At 39.1% G+C, this 22,387-nt stretch overlaps 1 long non-coding RNA gene across 2 annotated transcripts; it reads left to right on the forward strand.

Annotated features, from left to right (window-relative positions):
- The first annotated feature begins 926 nt into the window (after window positions 1-926).
- On the forward strand, window positions 927-12,713 carry LOC147175292 (uncharacterized). Of its 2 annotated transcripts, XR_015094536.1 has the most exons (5): window positions 927-1,003; window positions 1,125-1,227; window positions 11,804-11,928; window positions 12,041-12,116; window positions 12,201-12,713. It is a non-coding gene; the product is annotated as an uncharacterized LOC147175292 (long non-coding RNA). The 2 variants fall into 2 exon arrangements; XR_015094535.1 differs by lacking the exons at window positions 927-1,003; window positions 1,125-1,227 and adding an exon at window positions 8,620-8,680.
- Window positions 12,714-22,387: the final 9,674 nt, after the last annotated feature.

Raw genomic sequence — 22,387 nt, forward strand, 5'->3', positions numbered from 1 at the left:
AAAACAGTCCGATGCAGCGCCACCCGCGTGTGTGAATTCACTTTTAACGCATAATGTGACATTCCTGCGTCAATGACGAGCTTCCATATTTGTGCATACAGCGGTGACGTATAAAAAAGGGACAAGACAGAAAGTGTGAACCAAAGCATGACGTGATGCCTGCTTAGATGGCAACAACATCATTATTGACCTTGACTAGTATTGTAACATGTTTAGTAGCATTGACTTATTTTTTATTTTTTTAATCCATGTGTATGTTTGTATATATATTAGGGGTGTCAAAATTAGTGTGTTAGATTTTGAATTAATTTAAAGCTCCTTCAACGCACTCATTTTTTAAATGCGCGATTAATGACCGAATTACCTGGAAAGCCTGTACTGGGGGAATTCCAGTCGCAACACAGCAGACACGTCTACGTCAAAATTTAATTTAACAATAATGCATATATTTGTGGAGACTTGGGGTCACATTGTATTTTACAATTTTAAATGTGCAGAATTTCACCAGTTACTTCATGTTAAAGATTAGATAGCTCTTAATATGAAAAGAAAAATGCACTGAGCTATCACCAATGTCTTACAAACAGTTATGCCATCTAGTGGCAGAATTATGACCTCAACACAAATCAATATCACACTTGTTTATTTTGTACATCGTTTTAAATTTAACTCAATTTTATGAATTATTATGAAATTACTGTATCAATGGCTAAAAGATGCAGCCATATTTCTATTAGTTTAACATTTTGAGTATGAAAACCTATATATAATTCTTATTATTATTATCATTCTTATTATTATTATATTAGGGGTGTGCATCTCTCCACAAAACTGTTACTCACACTAAATCCATACTGTAAACAAACAAGCTACATGTCAATCAGTCACCTGCGAGCAATCACTTATGACATCATGTCCTCTTTGGTAGAGCTGTTGATTGACAACCACCGCCTCCCATCCAGCCGCTAACAGCTTAGCATGCCGCGGAATGTGGTTGGAACAGGTAGGTCTTAATGAAGCACGCACAGCCGCGGGGCCCAATGGCGCCACCGCTTCATACAACAGACTATCATCATTACTATTATTACTATCACCTTTTTTTTTCTTTTGGCTTGTGCTTGCAGGGGGTGGCTTCCCACAAGATGGCTGCACCGAGGTGAACTGCTGCAGGTGGGAGCATTCTTAGGATATGAGGGATAAACACCTCTCAGGCTCAAGATTTCCTAGGTAAGGATTACACACAATACAAACACCTTAAGTCTGTCTTTACTTCCATTACAACTCACTCTCAACTCAACTTGATCTGACCCCTGACCAGGATAATCCAGAAGCTTGTTACACCTCTTTAAGACGTAATTGCTTGCTGTCACAGAACAGGAATCTTTCCTCCCTATTTACAAGGACCATAACAGCCAACAGCATCAATCTTCTTTGTGGAGCAGCTCATCAACCTAAAAGGGCGGATAAGTAATCTGGCAGATGAAAGATAGGAGGAAATCTTTGTGAGCCAACACAGCCACATAGATAGAGAGAGGAGTAGCTTGTGGTGGAATTCTTTGTGCGTTTCTGGGCGGCGCCGCACCACACTGTTTGGCCAGCGGCGCAGAGGGAAGAAGGGTGCAGCAGGCTTAGCCAAACGTGGCCGCTGGAGAACTTTGCTGCTTTTGCCTGGCAGGCAGTTCGCAAGGGGTGTCACCTTCTGGGTGTCAAGCCTTACTCGCTCTGAGCCACTGCTCGGTTCACCCGCAGAGTGGCGGCAAAGCATTTTGGGAGTGAGTGATTTATATGGCAGCTGTTGGCCAGTTTTGTGCTCACGCCGCTCATGTAACAGCTGACAAACTTTTCTGCCCTGGTTGCCTCGATGCTGGGAAGAGGCTAATTTGATGACGTCCAATGGCGACCTGTATTTATATTGAGGGGAAACGGGTCACTCAAGATCCAGCAGGTTTTGATATATATATATATATATATATATATATATATATATATATATATATATATATATATAGCGGCTCTGGAGTCCCTCTAATGTGGCTCAATGTGGATCTCTAAAAAAAAAAAAAAAGAAGGTAGAAATTAATCCTTTTTTTAAAAAACATATTTAAATTTTTTAGATCAAATATACTTCAAACGAACTGATGATTTTGATAATTTTTTAAAAATTATTATATAGTTTAAAAAAGAAATCAGAGTTCAATCTTTTATGTTGAAAAAGCTTTAAAAATTACCATAAAATGTCCAAAAGGTCAAAAAAATTGCCAGAAAATGTCCATGAAATTGCCCAAAATTTCAGAGAATTTAATGAAAAAGGCAGACATAAAAAAAAAAGAGAAGTAACTATAAATGTAGCCAAAAAAAAGTATAAATCATGGAAATTACCATAAAATATGCACAAAATTGCCAAAATAGTCAGAAAAATTATTTAATTAAAGGCAGGAAATTTTTTCACTATTCACTATTCACTATTTTGTGACAGGTTGCTGAACCCTGGGTTAGGAACCAATCTAACAACCAATCAGAGCTGCTCAGCTTGCAAATGTCACATGACCAAACTCTGAAAACGGGTGAGCAGTGATTGGTCGTTACTTGAGCCCTGAGCTACTGTGATGTCATTTTCAATCAAGTGGCAAAATGGCCACCCCTTGAGATTGATAATAACGGGTGGCTTTTGCTGCCTAATTCATATTTCCTGAATGCCATATTAATCAGAATGATGTGTTTGGACCAGAAATTGTTTTACTTGACTCCCTTTTAATTAATTCAGAAATTATAATGCCCTTCTATAATAATTAAATTGTGATGGGACAAGGCTAAGGGCACGAATGATTGCACCTAGCATATTCTGCTTAACAACGTGTTCTCAGTGTCTACTAAACTAGAGTGTGTATGTGCAGTTGGAGTATAAATTGGAAGTGTGGGGGTAAAAACCCCCATCAGAAAGTAAAAGTGAGTTGTTTTTCCTGGTATGGAGCCTACCAAAGTAAAACACATTAAAACGTTATGTTGAGCCCAATGGCCAATCTTTCTAATCATTGTTCTAAAATCCCAAACTCTAGAGAGAAGCTTCAGAAGCGGAGCTGTTTGATATCCGAGATGAAGGCACTAAAGCACACTAGGCGAGTGTAACCTTATTTCACGCTGGCTCTCAAATAGTGTCGAGAATTTGTGAGGCAGTTAGTGGCCGTCATTAATAACGACCCTGGCTGGCTTGACAGCTGCTGATTGGAATGAAGAGCAGTGCTACGGCAGACAGCTACAAATTTCCCTGACAGCCATCTCTCCATTACCGGGCGTCAGCTGCCAAAACAGCAGTAATCAGAGAAGAGAGAAAACACGCTTTCACACCACGGACACCTTCCTGTTGCCTTTACTGTAAGGAAGCATTAACACACCAACAAGCACATAAACACTTAGTCTATTCCTTCCAGCAGATATAATTTTGCAACAAACTGAACATCTGTTGGCCTCATGTTTTCTGAAGGCTGTAATTGAAGAGGCAGCCCAAGCTAGTTTTGACCTCTTGCCTGTGTCTATTTAAAAAAAAAAAATGCAATTAGCAACCACAGTTCTGGAAAACAACAACAACCATGTTTATAGCCACTAGTATCAACACTGCGCAGTACAACTTGTGATTTCAAATGACCTGTTTTGTTTTTCGCAAATGGATCTCATCTTGGTGGTTATCTTAGGATCCCCAAAGGTAAAGCGAAAATACATTTCTTCTTAATTTGAAAATAGTGTTAGCAACCCTGACAAATTTGAGTGGTTAAAAAAATTGTCAAATATTTAAGGTTATGAAAATGTATCGTGGCTGAAATATATCCCACTTGGTAGCCACACTGCAACAACGAGGCACTCTAAAGCTGCCAAACCAATGCGAAGCCCCTGTCCACATGCTGGCTAATGGCTATCATGTTGGACTTTGTTTGATTGATTGAATGATTTTGTCGGAAAAATTTGCCAATTGAAAAGGCACAGGGCGTCAAGTCATGAAAGAAGTACTTATCAAAACAAAAAATTCAATTTTCTAACCAACAGAAATGTAAACATTTTTACATTCTCTTTTACGTCTTCTCTCTCCCACGCTAAATAGAATTATACCTGCTTATATGACGTAACATTTTCCGATTTGATAAAAAAAAAACCCACTAGAATTCTGTAGCAATCGTTGTGGGTGGGTCGCAGCTTGCGTAGTTTCCCATGGTCTGGACGGGCCATGAATGCAACACAGACTTTTGTTTAAGCGGCGTTCAGAGTTGTGTTCTGTCGTGTTTACGACCGACAGTTACTTGCAAATTGTCATTAAAGAGTTGTTGTTTGTTCGCCGCTCGGCCTGTTTAGTTCACCAACGCTACAATACGCGTAGATTAAAAGAGGCTGCGGCGACCTAAATGACGGTGAGTAATGACGAGCAACAGTCATTTCGCCCGTCCTAATTTTCATTTGTGAAATCGGACGACACAACATATGGCCAAATACAGGCCTCAAAATTTAGGACAATTAACTCAAATTTATCAGCCGCTGCTGCACACTTGCGTGTACACTCAGTTTAGAAAACAAGCGACACTGCGGCAGCCGAATAGTCATAACTCACAACGGTGAAGTGTTGTTTTAAAACCAATATCAAACAGGTTAAACATGTTCGACACTTGTCTCAAGGTCTCATAAAAAAAGAAAAACTCACCAAAATTACGTGCACTTATGGCGCCAGGCCTTAGTTACAGCGGTGACGTTCCTGCTCCCCCCCCCCCCCCCCCCTTCCCTCCTTCCTCTCCGTTTCAATGAGCATTTAAATCGCGGCTTTTTACAATTACGTTATCGCGTTTTGTCAAACCGTGATTTAATTGCAAATACAATTCATCATCCAGCCCTAGTAGAAGCAAATCTGAATTCACTTTACACGGTCTTTAAATTTAGTAGGTTTGCCCTAAATGGGACAAAAGTGATAAAATTCTAAATGACTCACCAGTTTATTTTTAGCAAATAAACGTCATCTTGATGGTTAAGTTTTGCTTCCCAAAGGTTAAATTTACTAAAAGATTATGGCCTAAAATGGGTCAACACTGAACTGAAGCACAGGGCACAACATGTCTTTACAATATGGAAGCAAAACCACAACGTCTAACCGTCAAAAGTGCTATTAGCTCAAATGTCCCAGTCACGACAGGTTGTTTACTCTCCAGTGCCCACAAACCACATCTCTATTACACACAGGAATGCAACATCCCAGCACAGGCTGTAATTACAATTTAGCCTGAAATGTATGTGGTCAAACTAATTCTAAGTACATAAGTGTCATTTTTAGAAGCTGGAAAGTGACACTGGACGGAGTGCTGTGACATTGTGTCTTTATTTTCCTGCATGAGGCCAAAGATTGTTTTGGCCAAAGAGTAAAGAGCCAGATAAAGAAATGTCTTTCCTGGAATTATAAAAGTAGATTGCTGTAGAGTAATGTAGTAATTTAACAAAAAATAGAGAGATACTCAACATAAATAGCAGAGAGGCTGTTATGTTGTGTCCCTAAATGTGCAAGTTGTACATTTTTGCATAATGTGCTGATCATGAAGCTACTTTTTTTCCCCAGACACTAGTGCAGGTCCAACGTTTTTTGTTGTTGTTTTTTTTTTAGAGGGTGGAGTGAGTGAAAGTCTGTGGCCTTGAACGTTTTGCTCCCTGTAATGACAGGGGACTTTTGAATGGGCCATCCTGTCCACACATCCCTGCTGCTCCCCAATGCATTGCACGCACATGAGAATATATGAGCACCATTATGGATTCATACATGCACACAATGTTGCGTCACTGTGTGCGGCATCACCTTAAAACCAAACTAAATACTATTGCAAATGTGTGAGGACTATCTTAATGATTTGCTCAAATCTAAAATCCAACATTTCAAACAGCAGTGCCTTTGCTTTGACTTGCAAGCAAAAATTTGAGATACCAGCACTTTATGGGCAGTGAACTCAACAACAGTAGTTTGACAAATGGTAATAATACATGAAATAGTTGATTTCTTGTATAAGACAATTCAAAGTGCTTTACATAAAACATTAAAAGTGTTACAGAAAGAGAAACAAAATATTCAGAGATTGGAAATTTTTTAAATAAAATCATCTAAAATTATTGAATAAAAATGATTAAAACCTGCTTGGTTTTCACACTAGATAAATTAAAAGCAAATGGGGAACAATTATTCAAATAAATAAAGGCTTCAAGCTCTGTCTATTGCCACTCAGTTGAAGTTTACTGTCAAACCAAAACTAAAAAAAGAGAATGGCATGTGGTGCATAAGTAACCATTCAAGTCTGCTAGCTTGATGCTAGCACATAATGAGAAACCCCATTAACAGGCTAATGAATTACAATAAATATTTGAACACATAGTACAACACCACAGAATCTAACAATACTACAAGCATTTAGTCTTATCTTCTGCAACAAAAAAAAAGACTACTAATTTTACTGCAGTTTGCTGAGTCACAGTAGTTGTGAAACTTTTCTTCATTTGTGTCTACATGACTGCATGCTACTACATTCAATTTAAATATACTACTATATTGCTCTATGTTTTTATAAAGTTCTATTTCACATCAAAACACTCAGTCATTACTAAACTTGGTGTTTTTTTTTGGTGGTGGGAGGCTGGAACGGATTTTTGGCATTTACATTAATTTCAATAGGGAATGATGATTTGAAAGTGAACACAATGCTAGTTACAAGATTAAAGTGAAAAAAATTGCTAGGCGGATAATGTAGTTTTCTTTCCCTTTTTTTTTTATTACACAAGGGTAGCATAAAGAAGCTTAAAGTCATCAAACACTGTTCATTCTTTCGCATTAGTGCCATGCTAACATGGTGGATGGTAGCTGTGCATGCCTGCTACTATCTGTTCATAAATGATGGCACAATACACTATGGCAAAATATCATAAAGGTGGGACACTCACATTTTTCTAGCGCCTCACTCGGCGCACACTCATGCAGCAGAAGCAGTCTTTATATTGTGGGATAAACATCTAGTCAAGAACGTGTTACAGTAAAATAACAGCTTCCTCTTTGATAAGTGATGACGTCCATAGTCACGCTTCTATACATTTTTGTATATTTTTCTTCCCTATGTAGAAAAAGCAAAAAGCATGCCTGTCCTTTGATGACACCTTGCATGGCGCCGTGCACGAACTCAGAAGAGAATTATGATACTTTTTTTTGCACTGTACCGCACTAAACTCAGTGACATTCAACTTTTAATGTACCCCGTACTCCATTTGAATATTTACTACCAAGTTTTACTGATGGCTGTTCTATTTCGGAGATTCGGGCCTCTCATCTCCTCCCAACTGAATAAACAAACAAGCCCACAATGCACATCAATCCCCTGCAAGCACTTACAGTTGACATGGACACACATGCATAAAGACTGCAGAGCTGCCACAGGAGGTGGCAGACAATCAAGAATGGGAGGCTTCATTTTATAGCCGCCGCTTCCTTGTCAGCTTTACTCCTAGCAGCAATAAAACACTCCATAATAAAAGCCCACAATCCTGGCGAAGCAGCAGGACTGCAGCTATAGATAATCTACTCAGCTCACATGTCTCGCACTGCGTTTGCATTTCCTGTCCCTAAATTCATCACGTAGGTTTACTTCAGGGTTTTCTGGTTTTAAGCATAATGAAAAGCAGCGAGACAAAGCTTATCTGTTGGATCCACATGGGCAAAGCAATATTGTGACCTTCGCTACCTGTGGGAGAACAGGCTGCTTAATTAGCAGCTCGTGCGTTGTCCAAACATGATCTCCGGAGAGACGACTTAATTGAACCTCCAGGTGAAAACTAATAAGGAAATATCTGTTGAGTTGTAAAAGAAAATGTGAACATTTTTATTGCATGTAGATTACCCATATTGCTACAATAAAACAAGAACTATTACAAAAGTTACTTAAAAGCTATATTTACAAAATAAAACGTCTAAATCTTGTGTTCTTGTGTTCTGTTGAATTGTTGAGCTGAACGTAAAACATCCACTGCAATTTATGTCTGTCAATAAAGGGGACGTAAAAAAATGTAAAAAAATAACAATAGTATGTTCCGTGCAGTCCCGCTCGATTAAACACTATATTTTGATTAAGATTTCGCTCGTGGAGTATGAATTAAGCAGCAAAATCCACCTATTTTATCCGTCACAGGGGCGGCCATTTTGCCACTTGCTGTCAACTGAAAATGACATCACAGTGCCTATAGGCTCAGCTTGCTAACATCACATGACCAAACCCAGAAAACAGGTGATTGGTCATCACCTGAGCCCTTCAGAAAGCAGGGGTTTGCCACTGCAACGTTGTTACCTACCACACAAGCTAACAGTTAGCCGCTTCTATTTCTTCTTTGTCTAAAACTAAGGTTACTTCAAGAAATACAATTATCACTACTATTATTACTTTTGTGCTTAATTCGTTCCAAAAATTATTACTTAAACCAAATCTTATGAAAACTAAAGCAATGCTTCCAAGAAGAAATAATGTTTGTGATGAAAGACTTGGCCCGCCTTGAAACCTTTGATTGACAGCCACTGCAGCCAATCAGAAGTTAGTGTGTTTGTTAAGTTTGGTTGAGATCGCATCGTTTCACTAAGTTGCATTACTTAGTGTACAGACATCGTAGTTGGGTCAGTGTGCTTGATAAATAAGTGAGTATTGTGTTAATAGCAAAGACACCGCTTAATGTGGTTAATGTTCGTGTAGGTTAATAGAAGAGTGTTGTTAATATCCGTGGACCGCTTACCATTGTTTTTATATGCTAATTGCTAGCCTGCTGAAGGCCCAGTCATGCTAAGTTCATTTATATTTTTACAAGCTATTCTCGATTGAGGCGTTGTTTGTTTTGTTTACCTTACTGAATCATTGTGCACTGATATGTCTTTATTTAATTATTTGTGTTACAGCACCACACACACATACCAACACACCCATAGTTTAGACAATCAGAGCATGCAGGAGCACTGCTAGGATATTTTGGATTTATCCAAAAAAACGTCTCTTTGGTCCTCTTCAGTGGAGGGATCAGAAAAAGCATTTTCAGTTTTCTCTCTTTTTTGAAAAAAACCCCCCCATAGTTTAGACTTTAAGAAAGGAAGCTGAGTGCTTTCTTCTTACCGATCCTCCCCTGGCGACTACAAACATTAGGAACCAATAGCTCTCCCCAAAACAATGTTAATCTAATTCATCTGCCCCTCCCCCCCCCCCAAAAACAACTTTTTTTTTTATGAGAATAACTATAGTTTAACACAAATTAACACACAAGTCATTCAACAACAATAAAAATGACGAGGATATTTTGCCACTGCAGTGTTGTTACCAGATATGCTAACTGTTAGCCAAGCTTCTTTTTCTTCTTTGTCTAACACTAGTGTTACCAAGAACTAGTACTACCAGCACTATTATAGTGGAACCTTGTTTTTTATGATTAATCTGATCCAAAATAGTATGACTAAAATCAAATTATATGAAAATGGAGCATTACATCCCATAGGAACTAATGTAAATCTCAATTAATCCGTTCCAGACACCCAAACATATCAACAAAAATACATTTTATAGGGAATAACTAAATTACAATGAAATAAACGTAATTGTAGGAAACCAAGTAGAGAGCATGAGGAAACCTTACACGAATGCTCTAAAAATCACCCAAGATGAGTTTTAAAGATGAGCATCTCCTCCGTGTAACCTTCAGTCGAGTGCAGCAGCACTGCCAGCCCGAGTCCGCCCCACATCCACGCCTAGGCCTCCAAAATGCAGCTGCACCACCAGCCTGCTGACTACAGGTCTGCTCGGAAGAAGAGTTCCCATGCTCTAATGCCATTAAAACGCTCAGCTGCTCTTGGCCTTTAGCCTCATACGGCTGCTCGCACCATGCTGATCACACCAATCAAGCTTTGATTTACAGTATTTACACCGTCCTCTTGCCCCCGCTGTGGTTACGAGGGAATGCGAGGAATGACCCGCCCATCCCCCTGCAGGCAGCATCCCAGCTCAATGCGAACCAATCAGCGGAGGGAGGGCCAGGCCACAGAGCACTTCTTCCCCTTGGCAGGCTTCCCCGTGGTGGCTCTGATCACGGCAGTGTTAACAACACGTGACCTGGCCTCACAGCCCGCAGTAATTGAGGTTACATCCTAGGCAATAGCTTGATGAATAATTAAAAGGGCAGAAACAGAACTCGGAGTGACTTGCCCAATGCCCTGGGGTCTAATAACGTGCCTGGACTGTATTAGGTAATCTATCCACTGGTGCCAGTTAGTGTCGCACCCGCACATACACACCTAGCACAGAAGCACACAATTGGGTCAAGGTAAAGGCAACACAACTATATCATTGTCAGGGTCAAGTTCTAGTTAAGGCGCTTAATATTTTTAGGTTGGGTCGATACACGCACATGTTTTCAACACCTAATCAAAGACGTACTTGTGTATTTACTGCACACAAACGTGTAACAAAAACTACTTTGTGTCCTTGACGCATCGAAACCCGAGCGCGGAAACCCGAGCCGCATTTATAAGTTGCCATTAAGCCTGTAAAGGTGATAAACATGCATCTCCATACCAGCGCACACCGTTAAAGCTGCTAACGTCATTCGCAGAGTAACGGAGGTCATTCGCACTATGCTAAAATATGACTTGTTTTATGGACTGCCCCCCCCCCTCCCCCGAGGATAAGATTAGAAACTGTGCAATTTACTGAATATTTTCTGGTAGGGGGCAGTTTCAGTTTTAAAATCCAATGTCATTTCTAGAGTTGCGTAGAAATTTTAAAGGTACAAAACGGCAGTAGACAAACCAGACCTTACCAGACCTTAAATGAAAGATTTTTTTTTAATTTATATTTTTAATGAAAGGTCGTAGAAGTGCAGTAACTTCATCACATAAGGTAAAACTGCAGAACATAACGAACTGCTGAAGCAAACATTAAGAAATGCAAAACATCCAACTGGACAGGTCGAGTATATCAAGTTTGTCATACTGTATACTAAATGGATACAGTAAACAACCCTTTATCAATGGGGGTGTGTGGGGGGGAGGGTTCTGGACCACCCCTAAAACAACACACTCCCTGGCTAAGCTTTTATAGTATTTACACCACTTATTTATACTTATTTATACTTTCAAATTACACCAACATATTTAAAATACATATAATATATATAGAGAGCAAGAACAATAAATAAGACATACATATTTTGCAGTTTACAGTAAAAGTCAACAAATCTCACTTTTTACAAACTCACAAACATAACTTCTCTCAATATACAACAATAATCGAGCTCAAAGATGTACATTATATAATTAAGCGATAGCCATTGCTTTCTGTAGGCGTAAAACGCTGGATGAGAGGACTGAGACATTTAATAATCTCTTTCTAATCTCTTGAGCAAAAATGAGGCTGAGTTTGAAATACTTCCTGTTTTCACTTTTCTTCTTCCAAATGTACTGTGTTAAACACCATAGTGTTCCATCTAGTGGCTGACATTGGAATCACCTCCAAAATAAACAAAATTAAGTTGTAACTGGAGGACTTACCCAAATTAATCTACCCTTTTTTGCTTTGGCATTCTCTCTCTAATTGGTTATCCTCAAGCAATTAGAGGTACAAGATGGGGCCAGATGTATTTTTAATTCATGTTTAAAAAAAAAAAAAGGTTTTCCTTGTCGTCTTGTGGTTGGATCAGGGAATGTGGTTAATATTGGTCAACTGTGGGCACGGGGCCCTTTGAAACTCTTTGTGACGCAAACTAATAATGGCATGGTCTGCAGGTGGAGAAAAACATGGCCCTTTCCGCTGACAGGTCCTTGTGTGTCACAGCTCCGACAGTGAGCAGAGGGGAGCTGCCAGAGCCGAATAATTAAGACCTCTGTCGAAGTGACAGGGTCACTAGGAGGTATGCAGCACAGCAAAGCTCCTCTTCTCAGCTGCTTCCTCTGTGAGCTGTCACGGCTCAGGCGTATTTATAGCATCCTAGCAAGCACTCTACTCTCCCCTCTACCTTGCAGACAGATGTCACCTTCAAGCCACCGTATCTGGGACAAAACACAATGCTGTCAGCGTCTGAACAAGACGTGCGCGCAGGTACACGCATACGCACACACAACCAGCAGAACAATTGGATTCTGAAGACATCATTCACTCCTCGTTCACTTTGATTTCCACTAGGTAGGGAGGCAGGACTCGAGCATTTCCAATAGACCACATGGAGAGACAGTACTCTTCATGGTAGCATGGTCGAGAACAAGGATTACATGAAATGGCATTTATAATATGGACAAAATGCGTGCATGAATGCTTTTATTGTACCATATCTATCTATCTATCTATCACATTTTTTTTTCCCGATGCAAAGGACTCTCAAGCATAAAAATTACCATTCAAGGAAACCAACATTAAGTGCAATAATTTATTGTGTGAATTTCAAAATTTTTATATGTTTGGCATGTCATTCCAAATCTGAAAATAAATAAATAAATATTAGGCCTTCTCACGTTGTAGTGGGGCAGCATAAGACCTGACACAATCACAACTAAATGATGTCTGCCATCTAGTGGTGAATGGTGATATTGCAACTTAAAACTATCCAGTGGAGAGTGGGGGATAGTGGGAATAGGTACTGGGCTGGCCTGCAAATAGCGAAAATCCTTCTATAATTTAGATGAATTGGAAAAACTATATTTTTGAGGGGGCGCGGTGGTGTGGAGGGCATTTAAATAAATATGAGGGGGGGGGGGGGGATTATAGAATGGGTGAATCCATGAGTACTAAAACACAAGTATGCAATGGTCCCCTGCTGTACAGGAAATGGTCAGAATACCCCCTAACCCTATAAATAAATAAATTCTGTGTTTTTTTGTTTCCCCCCCTTGGTTGACTCGGAAGACATTTTTGTAAACTCTGAACATTTAATTTTATTTTTTCAAAACAAAGTCTAACAAAAAAACATGTTGGTAATTCAAGTGACTTGGTAAGTGGTAAAAATATGGTTGAATTGAACCATGAGTGGACAAAGTTCTTTATAAAAATGCAAATAGGTGCAAATGGAAGCTTCCCTGCTGTGATATTTGAAAAAAATTGTTCAAGGGTGGTCATCACGTCTCAAACACTGAAATGTTATTTTAAATCCCACTTGATGGCAGCACATTTTGGTTGAAAGTAATCAAAGATGCACAATGATTGGGTTATCTGCTCGGTGTGTAAAAACAGTCTGCAACGAGTACACAGAGCCTCCGTTTTTTTTTTTCTTCATCATTATTTAAATCAACGCTGATGCCTAAAGCTACCACGTGTGAGACTTTTAATTTGAGTCCTTCAATAAATAATAAATTCCACTGCTTTCTAATCCTTGTGTGTTGTAAACAAGGCAAACAAGGCCTCGTGGCGCACAACAGAGAGACTCCCAAACTCATTTGAATTTCAGCACAAAAATATATTTTGAGAATAAACACTCGGAGCAGCAAAAACTGCGCGTGCGTGCGCGCGGCGGGTATGATGTAGTTGACTGTGCCGGTGCCTCAGATAAGAGACAACTGGGCCTGTGTGAAGTAAGCCTAGCTGACTGAATGTGTTGACATAGCTTTAATTCAGCTTGATACCAGACACCAGTAGTCCGTCTGAGCCTCTGAGTGCAGTGGTGTTAACCTCTCAGAGATACACACTCAAAATATACAAACACCAAGCCTGACTGGCCAGCAGGGATTAAAATAACTTTTTTTTATGAGTGTGGCGTTTGTACACCTTGCACACTTGCGCCCGTTAGCAATATGAGTTCCTCATATCAAAGAAGCACTTCATTGAGGAGAAGCTGTTTGCTTTTCATGAGCTGCTAGATAATATTGGAGTATGTATTCAGAATCGTATTCATCTCTCTCAGATCAACTGTTTCCTTTCTGTTTGTCAAAGGAGCAATAAAGTTCAGTTACAACGTACAAACACGTTAACATCTTTTATAGCTACGTGATGCAATTGATAAATCTGGCTACGATTTGATCCCTTGACCTTAAGCAGGTTGCTAATGTGTCAGGGCATCTGGCTCTCAAGGCTAGGGTGACACAGCCTGAGCCTGTGGATGAAGTGTTGGCAACTCAATATCAGCATTCCTCGCTCTGCCAAAGTGGGTTTCTTTTACTGCCACGGTGGCGATAATCAGCTGATGCTGGCTGTCGGTGAACGTGGCCACGGGACAGGCGGGGGGAACAGCCTTGCAGGATACTTGATCGTCCTGCTGACAGCTGCTAGGGCGACTCCTCTGTCACGGGGTGGGCAATAGGATCCTGTAAAAAGAGACACTTGTCCGTTTGGTAACCAATAAGAAAGCTGCAATAAAGCCCCCACGTGACCGGGCCGGCCTCGGTGACCACGGGATAAGCAAACAATCAGGTGCTCCATTGTTTAAGTGCGTTTGCGCAGATTAGACCATTATTGGGAAATGTCACATTACCCTTCCACATGTGTCCTCCCTATTGTACACACAAACAAACAGCATGTACACAGAACCCAAAAAAATTACCAGTCCTACCCAATGTAGCACCCCAGGCTAAGTTTTGTATGCCAAAATCAAATAGCTTGTTTTAACATCTTTAATTTACAACTTCACCCAAATGTAATTATTATAATTGAAAATATACACATAAAAGCCCAAGTATTTGATACGTGTTGTCTACTACTTTGAATGTATAATATACAATGTATTTTTGTCTGATATACATTTTACAGAAAATTGCATACAATATTTTGATCCGCAGATGCCAAGAAGCAGTAAACTGACATTTAATACGGAATGCGGGAATAAAAATAAAAATAAATAAAATCTGACATATTATAGGATTAAAAAGAATGCAATTTGAATTGACTATTAAAAGCAGGAAAAACATTAGGTATCGGATATCTATATTTGAATCAATGTTGGTGTGTCCATTTTAAGCATTAAAAGTAATCACTAATATTGGTAATATATTAATAAGGAATGTTCGATACCACTTTTTTCACACTGATACTGGTATCAAGTACCAATACCACTATTGTATTACTTTTTGATACATAAAAAAAAGAGAAAAGAAACTGAAAAGAAAAAAGACCTGTATCGTAAAATTATTGGCAATTTTCCATTCTTATTTCTAATTTCTAGTTCATGATCATAAAATGGCCACAAGAGGGCAGCCTTACTGGTATTAGCCACCATCGCGAGTACCGATGCCTGGAAATGAGGCCTGGGCATTCCCTGGTATCAGTACTCGGTCACCCATCTCTGATAATTCATGATAAATCCATTTTTTGGGCACACTTAACATTTGCTTTTATTGGCATTAATATTACAGTGTTCCCTCAACTCCGTTTTCACTGGTGATGCATTCCAAGCATCCCCCCACCCTTGTGTACAGCACAGTTAATGTTTTAAGTAACATTTTACATTTCATTAGAATACAATCAAGATCGATGCTCTTCCACAATAAAGTGTGTAACAAACCGCTGGACTGAAAATGTTAAAATTGGTACATTTCATGTACTTGCATTAATGAACCACTGCAATTTTGCACTAATGAGTTACTTTTCATTTTGTTTTGTGTTCATTGTTCCCATCAGCAACCTGCTTTAATGATTGAAAAATAAAGCCGCTACTTGAGAAAAAAAAAAGAAAAGACCCTATTAATTAGTGTAAGCTGTGAACCCTTACAAACAGGGCATGCTCACTGTGTGCTTGCAGACATGCTCAAATGATCCTCCTTCAACACGCGTGCGGCGCATGACGATCTGAGGCTATTGAGCATGCCAGGGTACCCCGTGAGGGGAGGGGGTCGAGCTTGACCCCGTCCATTTTGATTGCAGAGTAAAGAGCTCGACAGGAATTCTTTTCCCCAAGGAATGAAGTCTCAAGCTGTAGGAGCAAAGAGCAGCTGGCAGGAGCCCAGAGCGAAGATCAAGTTGAAGTTAGCTCCAAGTGTGAGAGGAAGATTCTCACCACAGCAAACCAGATTTTCTCACTTTAGAAGCCAATTAGCAAACCAAGAAGTGTAGTGGGAACAAGACGCATCCCAATGTTGTGATTAAAATAATATACAGTAACCCCCGCGATGTTCAGACCATTTAAATACTATATAGACATCATTTTATATCATTTACGGTACTTAATTCTTTGAAAAATATTTAACTCATTTGCTCCCCAAAACGTATAAATATAATATATTGTAAGTATCCCAAAGACGTATTTATATGTTTTTAAAATGTTTTTCTTATGTTAGAACATATAGAAGGCTTTGATGCAGCCTTTCAACTGCAACTAACGGTTTAAGAAATGGTAGTTATCACACAAATGGCCAGCAGGTGGCAGCAGAGCAAAATATATCAACCAGGGCCATGTTAAAAAAAAACTCAATTACTTACAATTCAAAATAGATTTGTGAATAATAATGAAACTTAGCTATATTCTAATGCTAATTGCTGCAGAACGGAAGCAGAAAAAAGATCCTGATGAAAGAAGAGACTTTAATCTTTCTTTTGGTAGGTTCCATGTTATTATAGCAGTAGAACACAATATCCAAAATCCAGTAAAACAGCCGGGAGCGAAGGTGATTTCTTCTGTGAAAATGGCTGGGAGTGAATGAATTAAAGGGGAAGTCCCCAAAAAAATTGACAATAATATTTTCTATGCAGCCCCACTAGTCTAAATACGGTATTCTGGTTAATATTGCATTAGTGTAATATGAGTTAAACAACAAAATTTTGCAGTTTTTATCAGTATCAGAAGTCGGCCATTTTGCCACTTGCCGTCAAGTGAAAATGACATCACAGTTGCTCAGGTCTCAGGTAACGACAAATCACAGCTCAGCTTCAGAAAGCACGTGAGCTGTGATTGGTCGTTGGCTGGGCCATGAGCAACTGTGATGTCATCTTTAGTCGACAGCAAGTGGCAAAATGGCTGCTGACTGAGATGGATAAAAAACGGTTGGATTTTACTGCATAACTCATATTCCACAATGTAATATTAACAGAATGTCATGTTTAGGCTAGTGAGGTCACATATAACGTATTGTCAGAAATGTTTAAAGTTGACTTCCCCTTTAAACACACTTTTAAATGCAATAATACAAATGTATTTAAAATATATTGAGAAAGAGCGCAAGAGCGATGGACACAACAACATTATAGTACTGTGTACTGATCTTACTGTGTTTACAGTAAACAAACTAACTTTCCAAACTGACTAATTTAACTAATCTCAGAATATAATCAGTAATCATGCCTAAAGATGAACATTATAAAATAGTTTTCTGTAAGCGTAAAAAGCAGGATTACAGTATATAACATTAACATAACATATAACATAATTTTCAACAAAAACTATAGGCTGTGCCGAAATACAATACTTTCAAATTTAGTCTCAAACTAAACAAATGTGTACCGATTCCTCTGTGTTTACAGTAAATTTTCTGAACTAACTTAACTCATCTCAGAATATACATCAATAATCATGCCAAAAGATGAACATTCTAAAATAGTGTTTTATGTAGGTGTAAAAAGCAAGATTACGCTGAAAAACATTCAATAATTTTCAACCAAAACTAGACTGTGCTGAAATACAGTAATTCCTGTTTTGTTTGTTCAAATTACATTTTTACACCCAATATAAAAAAAAAAGTTAGACCAAAATAGAGTAATTAACTACAAAAAACAACAACTCACGAAGCGACAATGGAAAAGGGTTAAATGTAGCTACTCCTTCGGTTTCTATCAACTCACAGTGATGATCCATGCTTGATGAAAACAAATAACTCTAAACCTCGAGACATCTTTCATAAAGTAATATTCCGAAGGCTCATTTTGCAGATCCCCAGCCAACATCCTGCTCAGTAGCTGAACGACACCCAGTGACACACTGTCGCATATTCTCGCAGTCAATTTCAAGTGGCGAGGTGCTGCACGTTGATGTATGCGTATCCCCACATACTGCAGTTAAATTACCAGTGAAGAGGCCCGAAGAGCCGCGCTCTCAGGCTCTCACTGCCTCGTCCTCCCATCTTGCGAATTAACTCTCACATCACCTTTGATTAAAAAAAAAAAATCATTCCGGGAAGGTTTATCATCGTTTCTTCGCGGTTGAATTCGAAGAGGGCAGCTCCCATATCAACACTTACGCACTAGCGCCTTCTGTATTCTGCCTCTGTTAAGGAGATGATGTGATTTTTTTACTGCTCGATATATGGTCGGGGTGTACCTTGCCTCTTGCCTGATCATTTGGGGGTTTATTAAAATAACTTCTCCATCGGCAGACATTCCAATAAGTATGAGGTGTATCAGGTGAGTTCTTTTAAGTTATCATTTCAGAGGGTAAGCCATAATCCTCAAATGTTAACAGATGGCAGCACAGCTATTAGTGTGACGTCACACCACGGCGCTAATCTGCCAATGAATTCAACAAACAGAAGGACTGTAGACAGTGCTACCTTATAACCCTGACATTAATTTGGTAATCAGAGGTAACGTTTAAGCAATTATTGTCTGTCAAACCTGTTTCACTCTCATAGCTACTCTGAAAAAGTAATAAGTACAGAATTTGTATCCTCGTTTGTAACATCATGTCATGACTGACACATTTAGATTTGTGGAAACTGGGATGAAGCATAAATGGAGAAGTACGTCATAAAACAGTTCCGTGATCTTTTACGTGACACATCAAGGCCAGTCGAACCCTAGTTATTTATTTATTTTTGATGAGGCCAGTCCTGAAACTTTTCTTTAACCTCAATATTTCACCCCAGGTGTTCATTCATGATGAATCTAATGCGTTAAATCTGTAACATATTCATTAATCGAAATGCGATGTGGCCCCGTGGTGAATGCGCATAAAAGCACACACCTTGTTCTTTTGGGCCCATGCCATCTGTTCCCCTGGTGGGACATAATAGGTTAGTACTTGCTTACTTGCTACTAAATCTAATGGGCTGTTGAAGCAAGTGGTACACTGCCTATTGTTTCTCCTGTGACACAGATGGCGAGCAGGTACATGTTGTGCCTACCTCAGAATCCAATTTGCTCTTGAAGGAGGATCTGTTGAATGAACATGTGATGTCCCAATAAGACATGGGCTGATACCGGTTTGACGTTTAGCGTGGTTTTAAAAAGGTCAAAAGTTTTAATAATCGCCAATGCTGCCTGTCATCAAAAATTAGCTCTTTTCTTTTTTGGAAGGAATGTTTAACTTATTCAATCCCTGCCATTTTCACAGAAGCAATCCCCTTCACTCCCGGCTGTTTTACTGGATTTAGACAGATTCTGCAAGGTCCACAGAATATTGTGTTCTATTGCTATAAAAACATGGAACCTGCCAAAACAAGGATTAGAGTCTCTTCTTTCATCAGAAAAAAAATGTGTATTTGTATACTATTCTATTTAGAAATGTGAGTAAATTAGTTTTTTCCAACATGGCCCTGGTTGATCTCTTTTGCTCTGCTGCCACCTGCTGGCCTGCTGACCATTTCTTCAAATGTTCTTTGGAGTTGAGAGGCTGCATCAAAGCCTCCTGTATGTTCTAGCATAAAAAAAAAACATAAAAACATATAAATATGTTTTTGGGACCCTTAAAACATTTAAAATAGAACATATTTTGTTGAACTGAATGAGTTAAGCAGGGCACAATACAATTGGCTGATTGCAAAGTTGAGTAAATGAGCCACGTTTTTTTAAGTTAATTGCCTCCAATTAACTTGTTTCCCCCTTTGTCAGGTTCAGTCAACCTAGAACTTTTAATAAACAACAGACAAGGAAGGAAGACAAGAGACTTTTATTATTATTTATTTATTATTTATTATATGATTATTTTTGCTCGCGAGGAGAACGGACAGAGATGTACTCTAAAGCACATTCTCCCAAGCACTCTCTTTTTTTTCTTCTTTTTTTTACAAGGCGTTCCGTAGTTACACAGCCAATGCTGCTCTAAAGGGTAGGGGATCACACAGCAGCAACATTAAAACCATCACGAATATGAGTCATTGTGCAGATAATAACGTAGATGTGTTTTTCTTTGGCACTGAAAGTTTCAACAGTCAAAGTTCAATAGTTCAACTGCAAAATGTTCCAGCCACTATCTTGTGATAAGGGCACAGTTCTTGTTTTTGAAGCTGCAATACTATAAGAGTAAATATGGGATAACCTATGTACATTTATTCTAACACCCGATGTGTAACAGGAGGAGGGAGCAAGAAGACAACATATTGCAAACACAAATGCCTTTTTGTTCTGATTAACGTGCATTGTCCTGAAAAAAAAAAGAGTGGGTACTAGTAAGCCTCAAGGACAACATGAGTATCCCACAGGTCTGTTCTAAAAATAGCTCACCAGTGATGGGACACTGCGATTTACCAAGAAGAATAAAAAAAAAAAAAAAGAATTTTAACATTATTCAAATTTAACATTCTAAATAGTATATATTTTGTTTAAAAAATAAATAGCTTGTGTTCAATTGGATTTTTGTTCCCACCCAAATGTTAAAAAAACACAGAAGGTAATTTTAGAGCTGTAATTTTAATCCCACAATGTTGTTGCTCACAGTTATCATTCTGAATCTAATATCGGTCCCCATGTAGTCCAAGTTTAGGCCATTTTTTAAACATTTCTCCTTTGTTAAAATTAAGGACATTAAAAAAGAAATCCCACCAAGCAATGATACCAACTAACAATTTTAATACCAACAAAATGTTCCTCTGCAAAATCATTAAATGTTTACTTGGCACATCCGCCACCCTGTTTCCAATACTGAAAGAAAGTCCTCTTCAATAATGCCTAAGACCTAGCAGCTTCCTATATAACGTTTATTTCCCATGTGGCATTTTGTTGGTAAAGATTTTGTACAACAAGTAAATGGTGAAAGGATTACTTGATGATATGATTACAATTTGACGAACATGTAAATCAAAAGAGGTGGCAAAGAAACTGTCTTTGGCGGCCATGTGGACATAATCATTTATTAGTTATAAAACAGGAATACATGATCCGAACTCAAGATTATAATAGGTAATAATTGTGGCTTCTCTCACATCCGACCATCATAAATTTTTCTGTATTATTACCACACAGTGAACAATTTCACTCTTCTGATCATAACAACGCACACTGGTCCAATATCATAAACCCTTCAGTTAATATGGCAGTAAATATGAGAGGAGCATTTTTGCCCTCTTTTATTAATTATACGATGATGGAATCTGACAGAGATGCTCGGGGGTGGGCCAGCAACACATTATTATCGCCGCTTGTCAAGTAAACATGAGCTGCTGTCATGAAACGTCTCTCTTTGGCTGTCTCATCGATTCTTTCGTCTTCTGCAGGACATCAATTTCATTCTCCGTCTAATCGTTAGCACCTCGCGCTGGCAATTAAGAGACGGCGAGCCTGAGTAAAACAATGACTGAATAAATGTCAGTGGAGAAGATATGAAGCGATGATTTATGAGAAGTTCTTCATAAGGAATTAAGATGATATCTTTTGTCTCCAGTTCTGGCAAGGTAGGGATACACTATCCCTTGATGGCTTGCCTAATTAGAATAACTAAATTCCCACTTGTTTCGCACATATGGAAATTGCTATAATATTTTTTTATCCAATTCTGTGCATGCACATAATGATCACAACTGCCATTATCATTATGTCGATAAAGGGTCCTGCCGCTTAACGCTGGCCAGTTCCAGAGACGAGAGGAATTGGAAAGGGAACATTTTGTTAATTGGACATGGAGTGCTGCTAACAATAAGCTATGCATGGCGAGATTTGCCAGCAAAGAGCCGGCCCGGGCTCAGGATTTGCTCGAAGAGGAGTCATAATTGGCCCTAAGATGAGGAGCTCAAGCCAGCTGTAAGCATTCAGACTGTGACAGTGGACTCGTATTCGCTTCTCCTCCGTGAAAATGAGCTCAAGATTCACAGCCGCGGGAGACATAATACATGTCACAGCCTACAATAATGGTTAATTTGAAATCATGTAGCACCCCTCACTCTTTCTCTCTCTCTCTCTCGCTGTCGCCATCTTCCCCTTCTCGTTCACTTCCCCTCGCTCTCCCCCATCCCAGCCGCTCTGAAATAACCCATTCATCCTAAAAATGGTCTTCATCTTTTCCTGCCTCCACCCCCGCACACCATTAGTCCCATCCCTCCATGCTCTAACGACCAAATGCATTTCCTAGATTTTCTCTGCAGCAACCATTATTATCCCGGAGCTAATGTTTTAAATTCAATTGCAGCAATCCATATCCAGGCCAAATTACTGTCTCCCGTTTTAAGCGGGGATTCCCAACACAAGAAAGCACGTCTGTGGAGCAGAGATAAAAGCAGCTGGCTCAACGTATATGCAATAATTCCCAAACA

Source organism: Leptonotus elevatus, chromosome 4 (genome assembly GCF_054856555.1).
Source record: "Leptonotus elevatus isolate MCC_2025b chromosome 4, RoL_Lele_1.0, whole genome shotgun sequence".
Classification (NCBI taxonomy): domain Eukaryota; kingdom Metazoa; phylum Chordata; class Actinopteri; order Syngnathiformes; family Syngnathidae; genus Leptonotus; species Leptonotus elevatus.